We start from the raw sequence: 24,022 nt of genomic DNA on the forward strand, positions 1-24,022 counted from the left end.
GAGAGAGGAGGAAAGACAGAGAGGAAGATCTTGTCCGATGATTCACTCCCCAAGTTACCGCAGCGGCCGGAGCTGCACCGATCCGAAGCCAGGAGCCAGGAGCTCTTCTGGGTCTCCCACACAGATGCAGGGTCCCAAGGCTTTGGGCCATCTTCGAATGCTTTCCCCAGCCACAGCACAGAGCTGTATGGGAAGTGGGACTACCGGAATTAGAATTGGCACCATATGGGATCCTGGCGCATTCAAGGTGAAAACTTTAGCCACTAGGCTATCATGTTAGGCCTCTAAATGCAATTTTAAATATAAATAGATGAATAAGAACTAAAAGAAGAAACAAAACTCCTGTTGCATCTCCTTGCAAACCTTGTCATCTGTTCCCTGTGCACGCTAATGGAGAAGGTTGAAGGTTCTCAGGAAGACTGTGGAACCCCGGGCTCGTCACAGAGAGTTGACTGGAAAGCCATTTGGATCTCTGCATGCTGGTAATAACTTTGGGCAAAAGCGTAATAAACAGAACTTGAAATCCTGCAGCAAGGCTAATGCTCTGTCTCTGGAGGTAGTTAGGCCATTTGTCTTATATATACTCCTTTTTCTTAGTTTGTGAGACTGTTAGTCTGCCTTCTACTTGGAGGCACCCTGAGAGTCAATTTCAACATGAAACATTCCCTTGACAGAGAGAGTTTTGAGTGTGCTAAACTGTTCTCATTCTTCCAGGCTGCATGGCATGGGCATGTGTACCATTAGGAAGGGATAAGTTTTCCATAAAAACCTTTTGATAGCACCAGTTGGTCTTTTGCCTCTGCCGTTTGTGCCTCTGGAGCCCTTTGCAGGCATGACTCCAGAGAGACATACTGGAGCTTGTCTCCTGCACCAGGCAGTCTTTACCTCCTTCTGAGCTTCAAATTTAAGTCCTTGGGGAATCCAGTATTCCTGTGCTCCTCCAGGTACTGTTCACTGGTTTTATGTGGGAAATTCTTAAGATCATCATGTGACTTAGAAAAGCCAGTGCATGAGACAGCAGGGGTAGAGATCTGGGCTATGCTGAGAGATGGGGCTTTTCTTTTTTTTTTTTTTTTTTTTGGCATGAAAGGTCTCAATGGGAGGACTACACTCCACTACCCCAGCCAGGGATACCAGACACTGGAATTTCCCAAAAAGTAACTGTGAAAGCAGGTGTATCCAAGAGCTATTGACAGGCCTCTTCTGTATCCACGTCATTTTCCCCCTTTCACTACAGGGGGACACATCCTTGTATTCTGTGTTCCATTCTATTCTAACAGAGAAGTTTTTATCATTTGTGAAACAGGCAAGCATGACTTAATGATTCTGAATTTAATCTGAGTATTTGATCAGCGCAGCTTCCATTGAGTAGGAATGCTGTGTTTGAAATATGATTTGTTTCTTGAACTGATGAAGGACTTTTGTTTTTTGTTGTTCAAAATTTTTTATTTATTTTTTGCCCGGTGTGCTGGCTCAACTGACTAATCCTCCACTTCCAAGAGCTGCATCCTTTATTGGCATTGGTTCATGTCCCAGCTGTTCTACTTTTCATCCAGCTCCCTGTTGGTGGCATTGGAAAGTGGTAGAGGACAGGCTAAAGCCTTAGGACCCTGCACTCATATGGGAGACCTGAAGGAAGTTCCTGGCTCCTTGCTCAAATTGGCTCAGCTCAGACCATTGCAGCTATTTAGGGAGTGAACCAGTGGCTGAGAGATCATTCTTTTTGTCTCTCCTTCTCTCTGTAAATCTTCCTTTCCAATAAAAATAAATAAATCTTGAAACACTCATTTTTATTTGAAAAAAAAAGTTTTACATAGAAAAAGAGAGACAGAAAGGTCCTCCACCTACTGGGTCGCTCCTCCAGTGGCTGCCATGCCCAGAGCTAAGTCAATCTGAAGCCAGGAAACAGGAGCCTCTTTCTGAGTCTCCCATGTGGATGCAGGGGCCAAAGGCTTGGGTCTCCTCTTCTGCTTTCCCTGGTCATAAGCAGGGAGATGAATTGGAAGCAGAGCAGCTGGAACACGAACCAGCACTCATAGAAGATGTCTGTGCCACAAGCAAAGGATTAGCCTTTTGTGCCCACATGGTTTGTACTGCTCATTCATGACTTTGCACCCTAAAGTTATAACTTAATCATACTAAGGTAGCAGAAGCTGAATACAGTCTTAATGTTTAGGAAATGGTTCTAGTGGCAGGTTCTTACATCATGCCCTCAAAATGTATTTCTTAGGAAGTTATTTCTCATAAAGCCCCAGCTGGGCCTTGCCTCTCTGCCTCCATATTCACCAATGCTTCCATCATACACACTTCAATATTTCCATCCTCTGACCTCAGTAGATGCAAAACCAATGGTGCTGGCTGATCTTGGATTTAAACCTGCAGTACTTTGAGTCCAATAGGCCATTTTTCCTAAAGTTAGTTGTCATGGGTGTTGTGTGATAGTAACTCAAAACCAATGAATACAAGGGACTAGCCAGGTTAATTTTTAGATATTTAGAAATTTACAGTGCATTACTGTTGGTACCATCTAGAAATACATTCTTCTGTCAAAGTTTGGCCCCCATCTTATTTCCTTTAAAATAAAATAAAATAACAAGAATGAATGTAGAAACCAGACCAGCTATGATATGGGCTGAATTAGTGAAGGAAGAAGATAGATGATCCAGGCAGTCCTCTCTTAAAAAGCAGATTATGGGTAGAAACATGGCTATGAGCAAATCAGCATATATGATCTTTATTTTGATGTCTGCCCCTCATCATTGCATTCTTTGTAATAAGAATGCATAAGCTGTAGGGAAAGACTCTGTGCTCTGTGTCTCAGATTGATTTGCACTCGCTGGACTCCCTGCTTCGCTAACCTTGCCCTGCCCCGTGCTATTCCTCATCCTTCCAAAGTAAATAAATGGAGTTCTCCTCAGCGTTTCTCCTTAATTAGCTATCAAAATTTGAGGTGTCACCCAGACTTTGAATGCCCCCCCGACACTGTGTTCAGAATGTGGGGGTTGTACTGCTGTCCTTGACCAGCTCTCCCCTCTTCCATCAGTGGCCCCCAGGATGAAGACAGCCGCACACACGTTTTCTGCCTGGCTCACACCACCCGTCTCAGAGATGGCGGAGCTCCTGGCCTCTGTTTGTATATAGAGCTGTCTGAAATGCATTCGGGATCTCTTGAGGTGAAAAGAGTTATATAAACAGAGAATGTTATTATGGATTCTTACTACAGATGGAAATGACTGGGTATCCTCAAAATAAATAACATTTCACATTTTTATAGATATGTAACATAATATGCATGTGTGTGTGTATTTATATTCTTTCCATCTTGAATACACAGCCTCTCCTTCCTCAGCACTTGGATAAGCCATTCATTTTGCCTCCTGCTTTTTTGATTCTCTTCTTAAGAATTCATTTAATTGTTGCCAGCATTTGGAGAGTCAGGACGAAGCGGTTATAGGCTTCCTGCTAGCTCCGCCAGATAAGCCTGCCGTGACTGTAGCAGTTAGGAGAGCTGAATGCTGAAAACACTTAAGTTCTGTTTTTCCACTTCCCCCTCCAAAGAGAGCTCAATCAGCTTGTTCTCAGCATAATTACAAATGGCAACTTTCTCCAAGAGGTGCCCAGAGTTAGAGAATTCTGTATGGGGCACCTAGAGCCGGGAGTAGCCTGCCTAGATACGTTGGTTACCCTACCTCTTTGATCAAATTTCTGTATTTATTCTCTTTGAGACCCAGAGGGCAAAATATGCCCCTGTGTCTCGCTTTTCATTGATCTTCTTTCAGTGAAAATAAGCAAGTGATTGTGAATAAATGAGTGACAGGATTATCACTTTCATAATGATGATGTTCCCATAAGGAAAATTTGAAGTACGGGGACTCCATGTCTGGAGTTTGCAGAGAACAGCAAAGATGCCAAAGCTTTATCCTAAGCCAAGGAGGTAGAAGATTGGCATCCACAAGTCCAGGCAACACAAGGCGGACAACAGCTGGCTTTGCCAACTCCACCTGGCTCCAATAAAGGACTGGCTAGCATCCTTGGCAGTTGCTGCTGGGAGAAACAGACAGAAGCCAGCCGCCCTGAGGCTGGCTAGTTCTGGAAGAGGGAGATGAGGGAAGGAGGGTGGTGGCTGGGTGAGAGGGCCTCAGGCCCTCAGTACGGCGCTGAGAAAATGACTGACTTAGGGGAGTACAGGCCAATTAGAAAGTGATCCTTTCACATCCAGCCATCTGGAAATACCTGTCAGGGGACGGAGTCTGTCATTGGGAAACTAACCCACATGATAACTCCCAAATTTTAAGGGGATTTGATAAAATTTTAAGCTAATATTTATCAAGTGCCTAATACAAAATAAACAGAGTCTTTGCTAGGTACTGAGACCAATAACAATACTAATCCTATCAGTAATAAGATGATGATGTTGATTGCTAACCTTTAATGATCAGAACACTTGCCAGATTCAGTTCCATGCAGGAAATCAAAATTTAGTGAGTTGAAATAATGTGCTGAGGATCCCAGAATTAGATGATGTAATTGGGATTTGAACCCAGATAGATCAATTCTTAATCTGTATTCTGAATTTAGGTAAAAATAATACTGTTTTGTATGTAAGGACCTAATAGCCTAGAAAAAAGAGAAGATGTCAAAGAAACTGTAATAATGATGATGAAAATAATTGGTAGTACTATTAATAATGTAACAGAGCTCACAGCAATGTGCTGTGCAAAGTAAATTCAAATATAATATTTTTCAAAACTGGATATTGTTCCTGACTTCACAGTCACCTTTGTTTAAAAATCAACTATGAATAAATACTCAGTGAAACTTTGTTTTTAAGAGCAAATATTTGTGATACTACTCATAGTGTCATATGAGTATTCCTGTATAGTAATAATTATGTGATAATAATAGTAATGATTTGAATATTATAGAAGAGTGCCTGATTTTCATTGACTATTTACCATGAAGTCATTAATTCTTGTTGTCAGAATCACCCAGGAAAGCAAAAAAACCTTATCCCTGATTAATCAATAGAAAGAGCTTATATGAGCTGCTCAAATTTAGTTACTAAAGTAGAAGAATTTGGATTGGAATGGATTCAGAATGAATCTTAATCCAATGTTTTCTTCATTACGTCTTCCATACTGCCTCTCTCCAATAAAACAGGATATATGAAAAAATTACCCATGGTACAGTTACACGGGGGAGGAGGAATATTTGATTTTATGGAAGCATTCTCTGTCGGGTAGTAAAAGGTAACATTTTTGAGTGTTTCCTATATGGCATTCACTGAGCACTTAATGTGCATTCTTTCATTTACTCTTTATGAAAATTAAAGTCAGGCTTTATGGATGAATAGAAAACATCCAAAGAGATTTTTAGGAAGAAGTGGGTAGTCCAAGGGAGAGGACATTATGTTAAAAGGTACAAAGACATGACATATTAGGTTGTGTTTGATATTACATTAAAAAAAGAATTATTTATTATTTGAAAGTAAGAGAGAGAGAGAGAAATCTTCCCTCTGCTGGTTCACTCCCCAGAAGGTCACAATGACCAGCACTGGGTCAGGCCAAAACTTGCTCCTTCCAAGTCTCCTACGTGGGTGACAGGTGTCCAATTAACAGGGATCTGGATTGGAAATGGATCACAACCCAGTGCCCATATGGAATGCCAACATCCCAGGTGATAGTGTAACCTGCTATCACCAGCTTCCAGTATTTTTTAAAGTATTTATTTGTTTGAAAGACAAAGTTACAGAGAGAGGAAGAGACAGGGAGAGAGAAAGATCTTCCATCTGACTGTGACTTCTTCAAATGGTTACAATGGTCATGGCTAGACCAAGCCAAAACCAGGAGCTAGGAGCTAGAAACTTGATCTGGGTCTCACACGTGGATACAGGGGCCAACTATTTGGTCCATCTTCTGCTTCCTTCTCAGGCCATGTCCATATGTGATGTCAGGCAGCTTACCCTGATATGCCAAAAAGCTTGCCCCTGTGTTTGTATTACCTGAGCATAAAGGGCAGTGCAGAAAGAAATTATATGGGTATGGAGGGATGGAAGACAATGGTGACCGAAGATGTTGTTGTACATGCTATGACATCCTTGGAAGCAGTTGAACTAATGTATGTGGATCCTGCCCTGTAGACAAATGGGAGTGGCGGAATACAAGGAAGAACTTTAACTTTCTAAAAAAGAAAAGGCATGAAACCGATGTTCAGATAGATAGATGAAGGAAAATGGCAGAGCTGAGTTTCAGATTTACCTCTCTCTGGCTCAAAATCCACTTTTGTTTTACAGTCCCAAAATATATCACTTGAAGTACCTCAAATAGCTCAATTTCAGAGATTGGAAAAGAAATTAATAAGTGGAAAGTGGAACAAATATGCCCAGTAACTTCAGATTTGTTCATGCAGGTTTATCTTAGTGTCAAATTAAATTGCTCTCTCCTTATAGATTTTCTTCAAAATGGCCAGTATTAATATTGCCAACTGTGATTTTTTTTTTAATGTCAACAGCAAAAAGTAATGTAAGACTCAGCCACATGAAAGCATTAACACAATTACCAGGTCAATGAAGGTGGAGCCTGTCTAACTTCTTTGATCAGCCAGGATTCCTGTGTTTCAATTTAGAAAGCACTACTGTCAAGAATGGTAGGTTAGTGTGAATCATTCGTGGACAGTGATAGTCAAAGAGGGTAAAATCTTTCTTGTAGTCTTTTTGCCCAATCTTAGAGCTGAGCTGTCTCCACCTGCGGGAAAGGACCTACCTTTCTCAGCCATATAAAGGTGGCATGTGATTGAGCAGTAGCCATACTCATGGAAGATACGATTCCCATGGGAAGTTGGAGGGTATCTTCATTTTTTACATCAAGGAGTATAAACTGTATCCATTGCCTGTATTAACGCCTGCAATGATAGCATTCAACTTCAAATTTCATGCTTTTTCAATCTGTATCCCAAATAGTTGTGGACCATCCCATGGGATTGATGTGCTTGATTAACATGCCATATTATTTTGTCTGGTTTTGTTTTTACATTTCTATTTAGTCCCAAACATAGAAAAGAATTGTGATGTAGGATCTGGAGGATTCACTCACCTCAATAGTTAGCTGAAATTTGCTGTGTGGGTTGCATTCTCAGAATTCTATTTTACTCAGCGTTCAATGACTGATAATCATACCTTCTCTACCAAGGTGTTTTCATGGATGGTACCTGACTTGGAGTAAGTGCTAAAACGTGGTACGATTATTGGTGTGTTCTGGAATAGTGAGTCAAGACAGCACAGGTACATCTTCATCCAGCATGGCTGGGACTGTCAGTGCTCCAGTTCCCTGAAGTGACAGGTGCATCTTGGGGACACATAATGAATTATAGTTTCAAAATAGGGACATTGGGAGTGACCTGTAAAGACAAGTCTTCCAGGTTGCCTAATTTCATACCACCTCCAATCCATTTTCTCCCTTTCTTTGATGGAATTTTACCTCAAAACACACTTTTAGGTTCACATAATGTGTATATGGTTATACATTAATATTAAATTTAGTATGCATTTATCATATACGTAAATCTAAGTATCTAAATGGTCTCTTTTAAGTCTTTGCTCAAATGTCCCAACTCAGCGTTTTCTACCACAACCACTCAACACAGGAAATCCAGCCTTTCTCATGGAACTCATTCTTCTCCTTTCCCAGTAATTTCCTTTCATTTTTTTTCCTCTTTAGAGCTTCTCTTCTGATTTATAGGTGGTCCCTGACTTAGGATTTCTTTGGGTTTATAGTGATGTGGAAATGACACATCTTCGGTAGATGTTGGATTTGGGTGTTTCCCAGAGCCAGCATTATGTGGTACTATGCTCTTTTCATGATGCTTAACAGCAGCAGGAGCCACGGCTCCCCGTCAGCCTTGTGACGAGGAGGGGAAATAACTCGTAGTCTACTCCTCAGTTGTGATGTGGCTAGTCAGGTGTGATACATGAATTCTTGACTTCAGATGACGCTATTTATACTGCTTGTGATTACATTCTGACTTGTTTCTTTCCACATACTTATCAGAAAATTCACCAGGAGGGCAAGAGCTTGATCTTTTATATTAATAACCTTTATCCCAGTGCTAAGAATAGACCTGGAATTTAATAGGAGCTCAATATGGAAATAAAGGAAATTATACAATTAATTTTTCCCCTAGTTTCCAGCCCCTGAGAGTTTACTTGTGTTACATAAACTTGTCAGTACAGTGCTCTTTTATTTATGACAGTCAAGTTGCAACCCCAAGCATAGGAGCCCTAATTAACATATGCAAAATTTTCACCAGTCCCCTCATTTATAAAATCAAAGTTATTTCCCGTTTTTCAGAATGATGCTTTTTTCCCACTCAAATAAGAGGTTTCAAGGTTGCCTTTGTCTATTTCATAGAAAGAAATAAAATATAAAAGTATTTCTTCTACCTATGATTTTCTTGCCACTGTGTTATATTTCTGAGATTGTAATGTCAATCTGAGCTATTGCCTAATAGATAATAATTAAAGACTTAAATCTTAGTTCAAACAATGCAATGATATTTTCTGAAAGGAGAAAGAAAAAGTAATGTCTGCTCCAAAGCTCTACTATAGAAATACTTGTTTGTAATTTATCAGCTCTGCCTCTGTGTATGCTGTTAAAATAATGGTTATTTTGAACAAGAGTTCTAATTTTGTCATCTATACATAATATTAGTATAGAAATAATGGGACTTTTTTGTGTGACTTAATTGTCCCTCTGAATGTTAGCTAAGTGGCTATAGCTGAGTGAGGTGACAAACTTTTCTTTCTAAATAATGTAATGGAAACATGAATGAATTGCAGTATGTTTGTATGAAGGAAACATTTAACAAGTCAACAACATATAGATGTGTGTGGGTTGAGTGGGAGGATGGCTCACGTTCTCACAGAGAAATGCAAAAATGGCACACAATTCAAGATCACCCGCAGCTTAATCGTATCCATATAACTAGAAACAACCAGACTTACTTGTAGACTTCTTGCTTCAATATTTATTCCTGGAACTCTATTTTATTTAGCAATTATATTTTCTCCTTCTCCTTGAGAAATTGTTTTTCATTCTTGAGTTTGTTGCAGATGAGGAGTGGAAAGATGGAAAGAGACTTTAAAATATCCCTAAGAAAAACAGGAGGGAGCACTGTGCTGTCTTTGTCTGCAGGTCATGACCTGTGTTTATTATTTTCAAGGGGTTAAGCTGCAGCAGCTATGGTATTCAGGAAACGGGAATCATACTGGCTGGTGTGTGCAGGTAAGCAGCACTTCAGACTAAGCTTCCTGGAGTGCCTCCCTCAGCTGATGGAAGCTGAGGTTGTGTTCTAAGCAGTGCATATTATCGTAGAAAATTTACTGCAAAGGAGAATGATATGAATAGCGAATGTATACAGTAGCTTACTGCATGCTAGCAGGTCTTTTCTGGGCTCCTAAATGTTAACTGGATAGTAATGTAAGTTATTACACTCATTAAATTAGGCCACAAACAAGTCAACAGTGATTCAGCAAAATGGCTTTGTTTGTATAGTGCAAGGAAGTCTGATAGATATCCAGTCACACATTTATGGCTAAATGGATGAAGATTTTAACATTACAGCCTAATAAAAACCCCATACTGTGTGATTAAATAAGAGGGAAAGCAGTAAAAAAGAGAACGCATAATGACGGTAACATGTAGGTCAGTTACAATTTAATTGTCATTGCACTTCATTGCTAACATATCAATTCTCTGCTGCTTAGCTGAGCAGAAAACAACAACTTAACATGTACACTGGGCCCATTGACGAGTCGTCAACCCCCACTTCCATCACCTGCTTTTGACTACTTCCTTAACAACCACATGAAGTCTTCCTGCTTTAATAGGATAATCTTGCTGAAAGCTCCTGCTGATTGTTTCTTCCTATGCTCAATGCATCAGTGATCAGTAAATTTACTTCACACTCTACATAGATGCTAAAATTAGATTGTTTGCATTACAACTTTCAATACTTCTGCAACAAGAAACACCTGCCTGCAGATTTATATTGTTTTGTTTAATGGTTTAAAATAAAGATAGCCTCACAGTGACTATACCTTGATATACTATATTGGAGGCACACAATGGCTGATCATTTTTCTTACTTATCCAATTTGTACTGTATTTCTTGCCATATAAGGTATAGCTTCATTATCATTAATTGCAGCTTTAGAAAATCTGAGGAAGTATTTATTCTTGCCATCTTTGCTGCAATTTTACTTATTCAGTGCAACTAAGAAAAGGCGGGGGATAAAAACACACTGTATATTTTTTCCCCTGAATCTGGATAATTCACATGTATCTCAGAGGGGCTTTGGCACCTTTTAAAAATGTTAGCTCTAAAGAATTGTCTGTCTAGCACACTTATACTGATCTGTAGTAAAGACTTAACTGAGTACATAACCAAACTATTAATTCAGGTGCCTAAGGTGACATTTTTATCCAGCTTAGCGTAGTCTATTCCATATAGAATAGAGCACAGATCTTGGTTTAAAAAAAATGATCCAGCAGAAGCTAGATAACTTTATTAGAATGATTAGAAACATCAACTTTTTTTTTCTTGTTTTAAATCTCATTTTAATTCAGATTTCTGGGAATCAGGCCCACAGATTCCAAATGTTGTTAGTATCTTTTATTGATTGACTTTCCTCCCTTTACACCTCACTGTACTTCTTTAGATAAAATTATATGTCATCTAAGGGCAAGACTGAGGGTTGTGTGTTCAAGTTCATGGCCAAGCAAAGTCAAAACCTCAGGAATAATTATTATTTTTAGATTGATTTCTAATAGCGCTTGCAAAGCCATGAGGTTTATTTTGGTGTGACTGAGAGATCTGGGAAAGACCTCCTGGTTACTTTCAGTACAAGCAGCTTATGAATCTCAAATTCTGATTTAATGATCATAAATGCATAGCTATCAATCCAAGATCATAATCACTAAGAAAATGTTTATAAGGATTGCTTTCCTTGTGTTCATTGCTTTCTCTTTTATTCACTATGGAATAGAAATGCTTGCTTTGAGTTCAACCAGGGAGAAGACCAAAGTAGTACAGTACTTTTGGTTTCCATGGTGCTACTTATAATGATTATGCAAAGTGCTTAATGAATAAGTAACTCCTCTTAACACTTTGCGGATGAGACACTTAAGAGATTTGGACAAAAATAACAATATGAATAAAAAGTTAGCTGTGGTGCTCCAAATGCCCAGCTTCCTGTATATCCCTATCTTCTCCACGACAGAAGCATGGTGGGTATTTTCTCCTGATGTTCTTCTTTGCCATCCTTTCTGACATCCAATTCAGGCCAAATATATATTCAGGGACATTTCTGCATCATCCTGAATAAGCATGCCTAGTAGGATGGTGACACTCAGCTGACTGGGAATTGAATACTGGTAATAGGTGGAGCTCCCTTGTCCAACTAGGACATGCTTCAGATTTTTCTGACTGAGGGAAAATACTTGGGAAGACCTGTCATCTTTTAGCCATGCAATTAGATTTTCTGTTGGGGTGGGCTCTTCCTGCTTTTTATTTTAATTCATCTGTTGAGTGTTCAAATACATTTTTCTCTGTCCCTGTTAGAAATAAATTGTAAGTAAAAGACTCATTTTCATGAGTAACATATATTATCCAGAGGGGACAAATGCATCGATTTTTCCACAAAAATGAGCTTTATAAATTTACAAGTGCCTGGCCAGCTAAATATAGAAATGTGATAAATCCAAATTCACAACAATGACTTTAACCACATTATTGTTCAAATAATTCATTTAATCACATATCAATTTATTTGAAAATGGCCAGATGAGGGATTCTATTTGGAGATGACATTTTTGAATCATATTTATCATTTGTTTCATTTTAAAACTTTGATGGAATAATGCTGTGTTTATTTTACCTTTGAAATAAAAGGGAACTTGGCAAATTCTCTAATGACAAACTCCATTTTGTGACTTGGAACATCAAAAGTATTTACTCTCTTGGTTCCTGATCTACTTAGCAACCACAGATATTAAAGCCAATTGATGTTCTTTGGGACTGTTTTAGATTTGTCTTTCTGAAACCAGGAAGGGGAGTGTAACAGGCAACACTCCTCAATAAACACACTCTCTCTCTCCATCCCTCTCTCTCTCTCTCTCTCTCTCTCTCTGTGTGTGTGTGTGTGTGTATGTGTGTGTGTTGTAATACTTGGGTTGGCAGGCTGGACTTCTACCTTCTCCAACAAGCTGCCTTCTGTAAGTTTATCTGAAACCTTGACACAACTTTTGGAAGCTCATTAGACTTAAGAGTGATTGCAAATGAAAGAGGATACATGGTTACTCACTGACATTCATGCCTGCCTTTTAAATCTCACGCTGTATTGTTGCGAATCTTGATTTCACACTCAGATGCTTAACCCCACATTAATATGTGTCTTTTTCCTCAAGATGAACACGATTGCCTTCCCTGCCTGGCATTCTCATTTCTCGCCAACAAAATGGATCATAGAAAAATTAGGAGTGGGACAAAAACAACAAAGGTACCTTGAAACTTCAGCCATGCTTCTCCTTTCATGCAGTATGCATGTTTGAGAGCCTGCTGCTTTCATTCCTGGACCAGGGACCAGGAAGATTCTTCTGGGCTTCTCAAATAAAATGGCAGATATTTTCATCTCCCCAGTGTCATGCCAGACGTCTGTTTCTTTTTATCTTTCCTTATTAAATTATGTTTACCTGAATTCTTCAGGTTCATTTCACCTATGCAGGATGTCCCATTAAGCATGACAAGTAAAAGGTTGCAAGATTAATGCCCTTCTTGAGCTTGAATTAGAGTGTCAGCATCTCTTAGACCTGGGACCAAAGTATATAGGAAATATTTCATAATGGATCTTAGCCTCCAACTGAACTACTCTAATATTCCTATAACAAGACTACTTTTAAACAGCCTCATTATTGGCTTCATTAGATATGTTCCTTGCATCAGTGGCTGTAGTTATGTATATAATATAGAAGAGGTTAACATAGCATATTTTTTATGTATTATATGGCACATAGCTTGAAGTAGCCAAAAGGTTTATGACAATGTAATTGGTAGTTAGTGTGAAATTTGTAAGACAAATAGACAATATCTAGGGTAACCCCTCTAATCCTCTTCTTTCAGTTTTTTTTACAGCCACCAAAGGGCCTCATTAAAACAGCAGTCAGCACCTTAGTGAAAAGATACAGTGCTTAGAGTGCCCAAACGTGACAGAAAATCTGCATTTTGTAAATCTGACACCTTTGATAGATTATACAGTGTGAAGCCATTTCTTCTAACATTATGATAACGCTTTAGGTTCTCTTCTGAATCCAACTTTGCTATATTCACTAACTATAACAATGTGAAAAAGAGCCGATTGAATAAAATGAAGCTTAGGAGGTGGAGAGGAACCTTTTTCAATAGCACAAAGCTCTTTGCACGCAAAAGGGCTGGAACGCAGCCGTTGGCATTTCCAAGGACCACTTAATCTTGGGGCAACTTTGCTTTAAATATGAAGATTCTGCTTATAAAGATGCCAGCATTTGTGTGAAACAACATGTAGGCTTGCAGTATGGAGGGACAGGGGTTTTACATTTTGCATGGGAAAGATTTCTGACTTGTTCTGTTCTTGTCTTTTTTACCGATTGATGTTTTACAAGGGTACCCAGGCTGAGGGAATTAATGAAAACCTTACTCTTCGCTTCACAAAAGAGACTGTGAAACCTGAGACTTCCGAATGAGGAGGTCCCACATAAATGATGCAAAACTAGGCAAATCTTCTAATTTAGTTCTAGGTGGCAGCCGTGGCAGAGCAGGACATGTGAAAATGTCACCAGAAATTGTCGAAGCACCACAGCAGTGATCCTGAACAAAAGTCCCTCCCCACAATCCCTTGCTGTAGCTTCCGGCAAGCCCAGGGAAGTGACTGGTGTGGCTTCTTTCACTAGTCCACCCCAGTGGCTTATTCAGAAAGATTTGTGTGTCAACAATGACACAGACAGAAATACATCTGTAGAAGAGGTGTCTTTTTTAAAAGTTTATTACGTGTAAATTTACACCGTCACTGTAGTAATAGGGGAGAAAAATATAAGACAAAACTTCAGTATGATTCTCTTCCACATGCTGGCAGGCTTTCAAATTGTTTGCTAATTATGATTGAACAGTAATAGAAAGGTAGCTTTCCTTGGGTCTTCTCATTCTGCCTGTGCTAGAAAACTGTCCTAGAAATTCCAACAATGGTGGAAAAGCCATGGGCCCTCCCAGAGATTTTCATTTTTCTAGTCAAATAATATTCAAATCAAGTTTTCCGCTGTTGTTGTTGTTGGTAGAAACTTCTAAAAAAATGGCCAGACCCCTTTGAACTGTTTTTTTATGATGCATACACACTATTTAATATATAGAACCAGAGTATCGTTATTAAAAATTGAAAAGTGGAAAAGATGATTAAAAAACATTTTGTTATTTATGTTTTTAATCCCTAGCATGACAACAGAGGGTTGTATGTCAGCCGCTATAATTCATGTGGAAAAAACACAGCTGACTATTGTTTATATTTCACTATTGAAAGTCTTTGAGGACAGATTGATAATCAGATTTACACATGCCAAGGTAATCGCCTGTCTTGCCTGCTAAATCTACATAGCGTTTTTCCCTACTGATATTTCTTTCTCCGTATTTTATGTATACTCATTTTGAGCCTATTTACTGAAAGAGCTGATTCCCCACCCCTGTGGTTGTGATAAAAGAAACCTACCTTCATTTAATGACTCCATTTTGGTTTTGGCGGTCATTAATAGAGCTCACAAAAGGAAACATTTCAATGACAGGGACCTTGAAATGAATCCTTGAGAAGTTGGAACAGATATTGCTTTCTTACAACAATCTGGGGACAGACTTCACTTCAGTGATTTAAAATAATTTTTTTTTCTTTTGAGGGTCAGAGATATTAAATTTTAGTCAGTTGGTAGAGGGAGTGGCAAGCCTCTTGGCTGAGAAATCTACTTGAAATTACTCTTTGGGAGAAAAAAAAAAGATAGAAAATTGCCTCATCAGACCCATCTTTCAACCAACAAATCCTGTGACTTTCACTGTTCTTAATTGTTGACCTCTACCATCTGTGTCATGGCGTGTGGTAGCAACTCTCCCTTCAAATAAAGATCCATGCTACCTCATCAGAATGTACTTGTTAGAAGTGATAATGGCTCACAAGCCGGTACTTAGCCACGTGAGATACAGTATCCCCTTGAAAATAGGAAGGTTTGGGGACCTAAATTAATACCTTCATTTGGATGTCCTTACATTATTTGAAAAATCACTTGATCTGAATAAGAAATATCTGTGAGAGGCTTTTGTTTCCCTAAGAGTTTAATCTGCTGAATTTGTTTTAATCTACAAAATAAGTTACTATGTGCTGCCTATTGCTAATAGCTGAGTGTCACCGAGTCTCGGAAAAACTGCCTTTCTTTACGGAGCATCAACCCCTGAAGATGTATTTGAGGAAGTTACAGATTTTCCTGATCAAATAAATAAACATTTGAAATAAAACTGGCATGACATTTGTGGGACTGGACTTAAAAATACACATGCGTCTACTCCCAAGTTTCCTAGTGTATCTGGCCTGCCTTGCCCTGCACAATGAACTTCAAGGGGCACTGTGAATAGAATGTGTGGGTTTAAAATTCAGTGGCTTATTCACATCTGTTAGGTGAGAATTAAAGAGCACTGAAATAATGCATGCTTATGTTTTAGAGCTATCACTGCCAAAGGCTACTGACTAGAAAGTATAAACATCTGTGTTACTTCTTCTTTAGATTTCGTGATCCAGTGTGTCTAAACATTTCATTTACTATTGGTTTTTTTTTAAGGTGGTCTTAAGCCCCTCTATTTGATGTACTATTTCATTGAAAGATATCATTAACAAATATTAGTTAAGGAATTATTGTGTACAATTAGCCCTAACCAACGTTAGCTGGATGTTATGATTCAAATTATTGAAAGGATGTCAGACTCTTGAAATGGTAAATAGTGTAATAAAAATAAATAAAAATACCTGTATTTTGACAGTGATATTCCACCTCTGGTTTCCTCATGTGTAAGCATAAACACACACACACACACACACTCCCTCCCTGTCTCTCTCTCTCTCTCCCTGCCTCTCGCTCATACACACACACACACACACACACACAATCATTCAAATGGCTTTTCTTTCTCTGACAAAAATATTCATTAAAAACATTTCACTGTGCTGCCTTTTAATATAGCACGGGCATTCAACCTGCACAGGAAGCTTCCTGGAACCGCACAAATACTGTGTAATTATCTGGTGGCTCCCTGCTGGCTGCTGCATATTCCAAGCACAAAGTGAGCAGTGCCTTTCTAGAGCCTGACTCCTGTCTTCATTGTCCCTGCTTGGAATATGAAGCCTCACTTCATTAGAGTAGACCTGATCAAACTTGATAGATTTAGCCATTATTCTTGACTGTGTCAACTTTCCACAGTTTCCCACACAGCCCCCCCTTTTCCACCACCCCCTTCCTTTGGCTCTTTTGTTTTGCCACCCAGGGAATGCAGAATATTCTTGGTCTAGGTTTCTCTCTCTTTCTTGCCTATTCCTTTTCTTCTTTCCCACTCTCTCTTTCAAGGCTCATTCAATCCTCTCTCTCGTGTAGCCTGTTTCTTTCATGCTCTCTCTTCCCCTCTTTTTCTACTGCCTCCCACCCAACAAACCAAGGATTCAACAAATAATGTTACCTTCCACATCATGTGATTCAAGGAAAATAAAGCTTGCAATTTTTTTCTTCTCAATTGTCCTCTTTGGTTTGGATTTTTTTTCAGTTGCTATAAAAGAATTCTGCAGCAATGTTGATATACAAGGCAGAAATTCCTTGAAAATCCTTTTATATTTCCTGTTAGTAGCACAGTAACGTTTGCTCTGTGATGTTGTGGTGACAGTTGGGTGTTTTGTTTTTGGGTTTCTGGTTTTGCTGGTCTGTTTTATGACAACTGTCAAGGAGCACTCCACAGTCCATACTTTCAAGGATCATCCACAACAGTGTATCTTTTCAAATTTTATAAATGCTACAGTGCATTTTCTTTGAAAAAGGCATTAGATCATTCTCTAGGCAAATACAGATGTTGATACAACTGATTTAGCATAACAGATTGCTTTGTAGTTTTTAAGAGTTGCTATGCAACAATGAAGAATTATATGATAGCTCTAACAAAATTTTAAAGTATCAAGCAACTAGTGAAAACCATATTATCATAATTAGAACCAGGCAGATCCCTCAAACGTTAACCAGCATGTCAGAAATTGTTATTAAACTTAAAAATACTTATAGGGTCAATTTATCATTATCCTAGTTACTGAAGATGTGTGTGTGAAGATGTGGTGTGGTTTTATTTTTAGGTTTTCATTGCTTTTCCTCTACCGTGTGTATGTGTGTGTGTGTGTGTGTGTGTGTGTGTGTGTATTCCCTTATTGGCTTCCCAGGGCTATTTAAGAACAGGAAATAATGCTTAATGTTAGTCTTTTTATGAATTGCAAATTATTAATGTAGGAAAAATTTAAGGGTCTTAGAGAACTGTCTCACTCTCCAAAATCCCACTACACCCCTAAACAACTCTCCCAACTCCTTCCCCCTGCCAACACTTATTTAAAAAATTTTTTGAAAGCCGAAGCCAGAATCCCAGTGTGATCTTTTTCAATAAGTTTACTCATGAGACTGTCATTGTAGCTTCTGGTTTTATGTTACAGAAACAAGGTAAGATGCCAGGATGGCTAGAATTTAATATTATCCTGCTGAAATTAAAAATAAGAAAATATTTTTAGAGTGGCATTTTCAGTCACACCAAAAGCTTCATGGCATCTTAAAATGTAAATTGCCATGAAGCCACACAAAGGAGAAAGGGAAGATTTTGAAGGCAATCGCACTGATCACTTAATTCAGTCGCTGCATATCCACTTGGCATAAGGTAATTAGAGTGCCACATTGCTGTAAAGACAGAAAGCTTAGGGTCCCATTCTGACTCACCCAGACGATAATACATGATTAGAAGTCAGTGACAGATCACAACTGCTGAATGACCCACCAAGGTCTTATCAAGGGCAAATCTCATAATTAGCATGCACTTCGCTGGCAACGGAGTACAGTGCTATTGTTCCCGCACAATCAAATTAGCCCCGTCAATGAGGTCAGTGTTCTGTGACCCTAGAGACATTTCATGTTTTTTTCCCCTCCTCTTTGTCACACTTATGAACATACATGTGTAACATGCACACATGCACGCATTCAGTTAAACTCAACCTAACCAATATGGACACTATGTTTTATAGAGGCATTTTGAAGTACACTCCACTGACTCTTTAGTTCATCATATAGTGAATGAGGAAAGCAGTTAATGTAGCCTGACCCTGGGGGACATGGATGAAATGGAGCTTCTTCGACATAAATCCAAACATCTAGTGAGGCTTAGATCTCACATTATATGCTCTTTATATAGCTGGTGCATCCTATGCGTCCAAAGAGGGTCTTAATTTGAGCTTTAGATCCTTGCTTCTACATGCCTACTCTGTCCTCTCTGCCTCCACTCCCTCGAAACATTCCTCCAAGCGTTGTGTCTCTATGTGACCTGACACTTTTCTCTGAAAGGACAATGTTTTGGAAATGGCTAAGTTATCTCCTAACTCCACACAATACTTGCAGCCAGAGTAGCACCCCACTGTGCCACCAACTGTCCACAGAGTAGAGCTCTTGCAGGGTCCAAGCTTTCCTGCCTGGGTACCAAGCTGGTTCGTGGGGTTCGTGGTCTGCAAGATTGGTTTCTTTTTTCCATTATCAGCAACAAGGGGATTTAGGCAGAGCCTTTTAGGGAAACAATCTGAGTGACTAGCTCTGAGGCTGTTTTGTTTTCCAACTGAAAAGTCAGTCTCCCAATTGTTCTACACATCTCGTCATGTGTACACTACACGCAAGAGGTCGCTTGGCACTCAACACTGAGCTAGAGCATATGTTAGCATGCCCTATGGTTTCTAGCATCCACAGAACCAGGGTTGCCATCACCCTGCCGGTCTCCTGGATCTTACTCTGCTGTTACCTGCCATTGAACTTCCCATTGATACTTTAAAAAATATCTTTATGTGCTTTCAAGTTAAAACCAAGTTCTAAATCCTCTAGTGAAGATAATAAAGATATTTCATTCTCTTAAAAGCAAAATAATTTCAAGTTTTTATACTCTGATTCTTGCTCAAACATGATTCACAATTTACTACTATTAAGATAAGGCTCACATGAGCTGAGATTTCATGACATTTTGGGAAACATCTAGTCCAAATTTTAGTGCTAATGAGAAGTCTAGGGAATATTGATTTGTGTAAAAGGGAGGGGCTCTGGCTTGAGGCTATTGTTGAGGGTGTGAGAGCTGCAGGAAGCTTTGGCTGTGTGTTGTAATCAAGAAGTAAAGGACTAAATATCAGATGACTTGGGTCTAGTCCTGCCTTTGAACTTGGCCAAGGTTTTTATTTTTTTCATTCTTGGCCTGGATATCTTCATCTACAAAGTGACTAGATTTGGCAAAAGTCTTCAATGATCCCTCCCAGCAATAACCTTCTGTATTTCTAAAACATGTACAAAAGTGTTACTCCAGTCCATTGGGTGATATGCACTAATCAACTGCAGTCCTCAACATATACTTGTCCCAACTCTGACCGCTGTGACTGACAATACTGTTGAGATGGCTGACAGAGACCCTGTAAGACTAACATCCATAAGGAGGAGAGGAATGTGAGCGAACCTGTTGTTTACAAGATTTCATAACCTCCTACCCTTGACACATACACCTTCTATAATTAAACACTTAGGAATGGGGGGAAGCCAATAAAAGCACAACTGATTTATGTTTAAATAATATATTCCCAAAGTGCCATTGAGCAGGCAACTTCATCTTTGAGCCAATTAAATAAATCCAGTTCTAACTTGGCCTCTTCCATAATTGTTCTATTTGTGATGCTTACATTTTAATAGGCATTGCATTTTTACAACTGCATCGTTGTGCTCCTGTGCTTCCAAACATATTTTCTGGGGTAAATGAAGGGTTTTGATTGACTTCTGTTTTCTGAAGCAGAACTCCATAGATATTTTCAGAGAAGGATTTTTAAATTAGGGTTTAATAATACAAGGCCCTCCTTAGGAATTTATTTCTAAAGTTTATTTCATTTATAATAAATGCCCTGAACATTTGTGTGTGTATACAAGGATAAAGCTTTTTTGCTTGTATAGTAGAAAGTTAATTTTTGAAGGTCTTGTTTTTTATGGAAAAACAGGGACATTTTCCTTCAATAAGAGCTAATGCTGTCTCTTTGTAGAACAGTAGCAGTATTCAGTGTGCCATACAAGTTCTGCAAACATCATATTTATAATGATTGCGATAAGCAATTCCATCCTTCTGGTATTTAGTCTTCATGGCAACTTCTTGTTGATGAGAAAATATAGAGAATTATGCACAAAGCAGCATTTTTGCACTTGTAATGGAATATTTAAAAGGGCCCCATTTTTACAAATTGTCTAACGGAGATTTTTTTTACAGCACCTGTAAAATATACACACTGCAGGTTACAGCACTGTTTTTGCTGTGAATATGTGTGTGCCTATTTGTATAAGGTGTGTGTTTTCTCACATGTGTTCCAACTATGTTATATGCATCATACATACACATAAATCATGGTACCCGAAGACTCTGCCTTGCCCCTCAGCTTCGTCACCCAGTGCAAATCGTGAAAGTCCCCGAACAAACAGGATTAAAATTCACTCCTTTCAACCATCCCAGGCATTTATTCCTTCCTTTTCATTGAGCTACATTTTTCTGATTTAACAAGATAAGATTTGAGTGCTGATGCAGCCCGTTGTTAACGTGGCAGCCGCATCCACCATACCATCGACACTCGGCATCAGAGGAATGCATAAATCAGGTATTCAAAAAAATTAGATATGCAGCACACCAGTTTTATAGTCCCAGCCTCAGAAATTGAAATGGCCCAGATTAATGTATTATATCTTACACACTGTCCGAGTGAATCAACTTTAATATATTGAACAGATTCGCAGAACAAGACTTTGTTATCTAAGGAGCACTCGGAAGAAGGAATTGACCTGCGGATTTGATTTGGTTCAGGTAGTTCATGTTGTACTGCAGCATTTGAATAGTTTCACATAAAAATAAAATTTGTATTAGAAATATTTCACATCATTTCTGGGCTCATCCTCACAGCAGCTTTACAGAGGGCCGATATTATAGAAACAATGTCCAGCCAAGATATGATTTTAACCTTTGCTTCTGACATGGCAAAACAATATAATTGTAATTTTAATGCAAGCTGCTGTTTCTCAGCAAGGCAGCTTGTAGAGGCTGACTTTAACTAGTTTGGATTTTGACTGGAAATGAAATACCCATTGAATTGCTCATACAATAGAAGCACCACAGTTTGTAGCATTCCATTCCCAAAGGCTCAGTCGGGGCTGACGCTGTTCTGTGAAGAAGCTGCTTTTTATACTGTTGGATGCCGTTCCAAGGAAGGACCAGTTTGGAAGCAAGGCAAGGTTGTGAGGGCAGTAGCTGTTTGCTTTGACAGGCTGGGACAGCCATGATGAGGAACTTGTTTTGGGATTTAAAGCCAGAGATGATGTGATCTTTTCCCCCTGGCTGCCTGGAACAGTGTATGATGTGAAGGAAGAGCAAACTCTTGAAGTCTGAAGAGAAGCAGTCTGCATGGGAGGGAAACAGAGGAGAGTGATTGAATTTTCCCCGACTTTCTCTTTTCTGTGTCAAACACAACCACATTCTAAAAGGTCCACTTTGTGTAACCCAAGATGTGCAATGGTGGAGGCTGAAATCCTGCTTTATAGAGCTTGAGGTTGCCAGCTAGTGGTCTACTGCAGACCAGAACCTCTCCCTGAAGATAGGATTCTCTCTTGTTAATGCAACTGACAGAACAAGTGCTTGAAGCAATGACTGTTTTCTTATGGAAATCAGAAAATCTCTGTATTCCCAAGTGTTTGGAATGAGAGAAATAGATAAAGTCCATAAAAAGAGAGCAAATAGACAACTGGAGAAACGCTAGTTCCCGGTTCATATAGATGCAAAATCAGCAAAATTAAAAAAACACACACACTTCATCCAAGAGTGTCATTACGGTCTTTGTTGGCATACAGTTTTTGTTTGCCCTGTTTGCCAGGGTGAGTCTTGCCTATTTTCTATGCCTTCATTCTGATTTTGCAGTCTAAGAGCCCAAATAATCTACTCTCAATTTTTAAAAGGCCTTGCTTAGATTCCGTCAATCAACCTCATGGATGGATGGCTAATGCCCCCTGTTTTCTTGAGGGTGAGTGAACCATACATAAATCTGTGTGACACTAGAAATCTGATTATAATTTTATAACTACTTCTGATTGTCTACTGATCTGCCTTATTCCCAATTACTCTGCCAATGCCAATATTGATGTCATTATTGACTGAGAACCAAATCCTGCCCTCTTTCCCTCCTCCCCTACCTAGCAAATCAAGGCTGGCTACCCACCTATATGCTCTTGGTGTGTCCTGTATTAGCCTTAATCATAGTGTTTATCTACTATGTTATAGCTGGTGACTCAAGTCTCTTTCTCCCAGGGCAACTCAAAGCCATTTGCGACTGTCTTTTGGACGGGTATATTCATCTTTCTCAGCATAACGCCTGACCCATCATAGCTGCTAGTTAGATACCTGTGAGATCCACTTATTGATTCATTTAGTAAATGATTTGGTATGAGGGGACTTGAAAAGTGTCAGGGAAAAATGGAATTAAAGTTCCATTTTAATTTAAAATTTTTGAAACCTGTGCAGTGTTTTTCATGATTAACTAATTACAAGAACTTTTTGGAAATTTTTCATGTTAAATAATTGTACTAAATTGTCAATATTCACCATATTAAGTCTAGAAAGAGGGTGTTTTATTAGGGTCCAGCCTAATACCTAACATGCCATGTGGAGATGCCAGCGCAGCCATCAAGTTTGACGACATTGTCTGGGCCATGTTACCCTTTGAAAAGCTCCTGCTTAAACTTATTTTACTTCAGAATGCTTATTTTTCCCTTGAAAATCAGAATAGGTTGACTTGTCTGGTGACTGCTGGGCCACCATCATCACATCCCATTGTGTATGTTATTCAGAAGTGTTAGCATGACTGGGCCAGTCCTTGCTTCCTTACTGATGTTCTCAGCATCTCCCTGGGGTGCTGAAGAAGCCTCCTGTGTCTGGCCCAGGATCAGGTTTGTGGCTCCTGGTGAACCTTTTTCCTTATTCCATAGGCCCTGAACTGCGGTTCAGTAAGGTCATACTACCCCTCGGAGAAAAGTGGTGTAGGGGCCAGTGAGCCAGGCCAGCATCTGTGATTCTTGCAGGTGGCAGGACTGACCTTGTCCTCAATAACCCTGACCCTGCTCAAAGGCCACCATGAGTGCCCATCCCTGTTCCCTGTGCCAGCACCATAAAAGGGTCCCAGGTCTAGGACTCTGCAGAGGACGTACTCCCCTCCAGCTGTCACATTTGGCAAGTTTCTTCTCACAGCATGTTCTTGTAATATCCAGCTCTGGCAGTACACAGTCTCTGAATGTGTATGGAGAAGTGTCAAAAAAAAAAGTGCTAACATATTTACTAGTTCAAATTATTAGTTTTTCTCAAGGAATTACTAAATACAATGATGTTTTTAAAAAGCCCTCTTCCACCATTTCTAAAGTTTTATTTTAAATGTTGAATGTCTTTAAATTGCTTTTCCCCCCAATTCTTTCCATTTATCAGTATTCTTCCAGATTAAATTTTATAGCTCTTCTGCACAATTAACACGATAGATAGTTTGTATAGATTTGTAAAAATTATATAGCAAATACAGGACTAATAAAAGACTTTAAAAAATAGAAAGTCAAGCAAAAGAAAGCTGTTAAAGAAGGGGGGGGTGGGA

The 24,022-nt window shown here is 39.1% G+C and overlaps 1 long non-coding RNA gene across 1 annotated transcript in view; it reads left to right on the plus strand.

Annotated features, from left to right (window-relative positions):
- The first annotated feature begins 430 nt into the window (after nt 1-430).
- LOC131480925 (uncharacterized) overlaps nt 431-24,022 on the plus strand; it is a 143,593-nt gene continuing 120,001 nt past the window's right edge. The window contains exon 1 of the long non-coding RNA XR_009245890.1: nt 431-556. This is a non-coding gene — a long non-coding RNA (uncharacterized LOC131480925). The remainder of the gene's footprint in view (nt 557-24,022) is intronic.

The sequence above is a fragment of the Ochotona princeps genome, chromosome 8, assembly GCF_030435755.1.
Source record: "Ochotona princeps isolate mOchPri1 chromosome 8, mOchPri1.hap1, whole genome shotgun sequence".
Taxonomy (NCBI): domain Eukaryota; kingdom Metazoa; phylum Chordata; class Mammalia; order Lagomorpha; family Ochotonidae; genus Ochotona; species Ochotona princeps.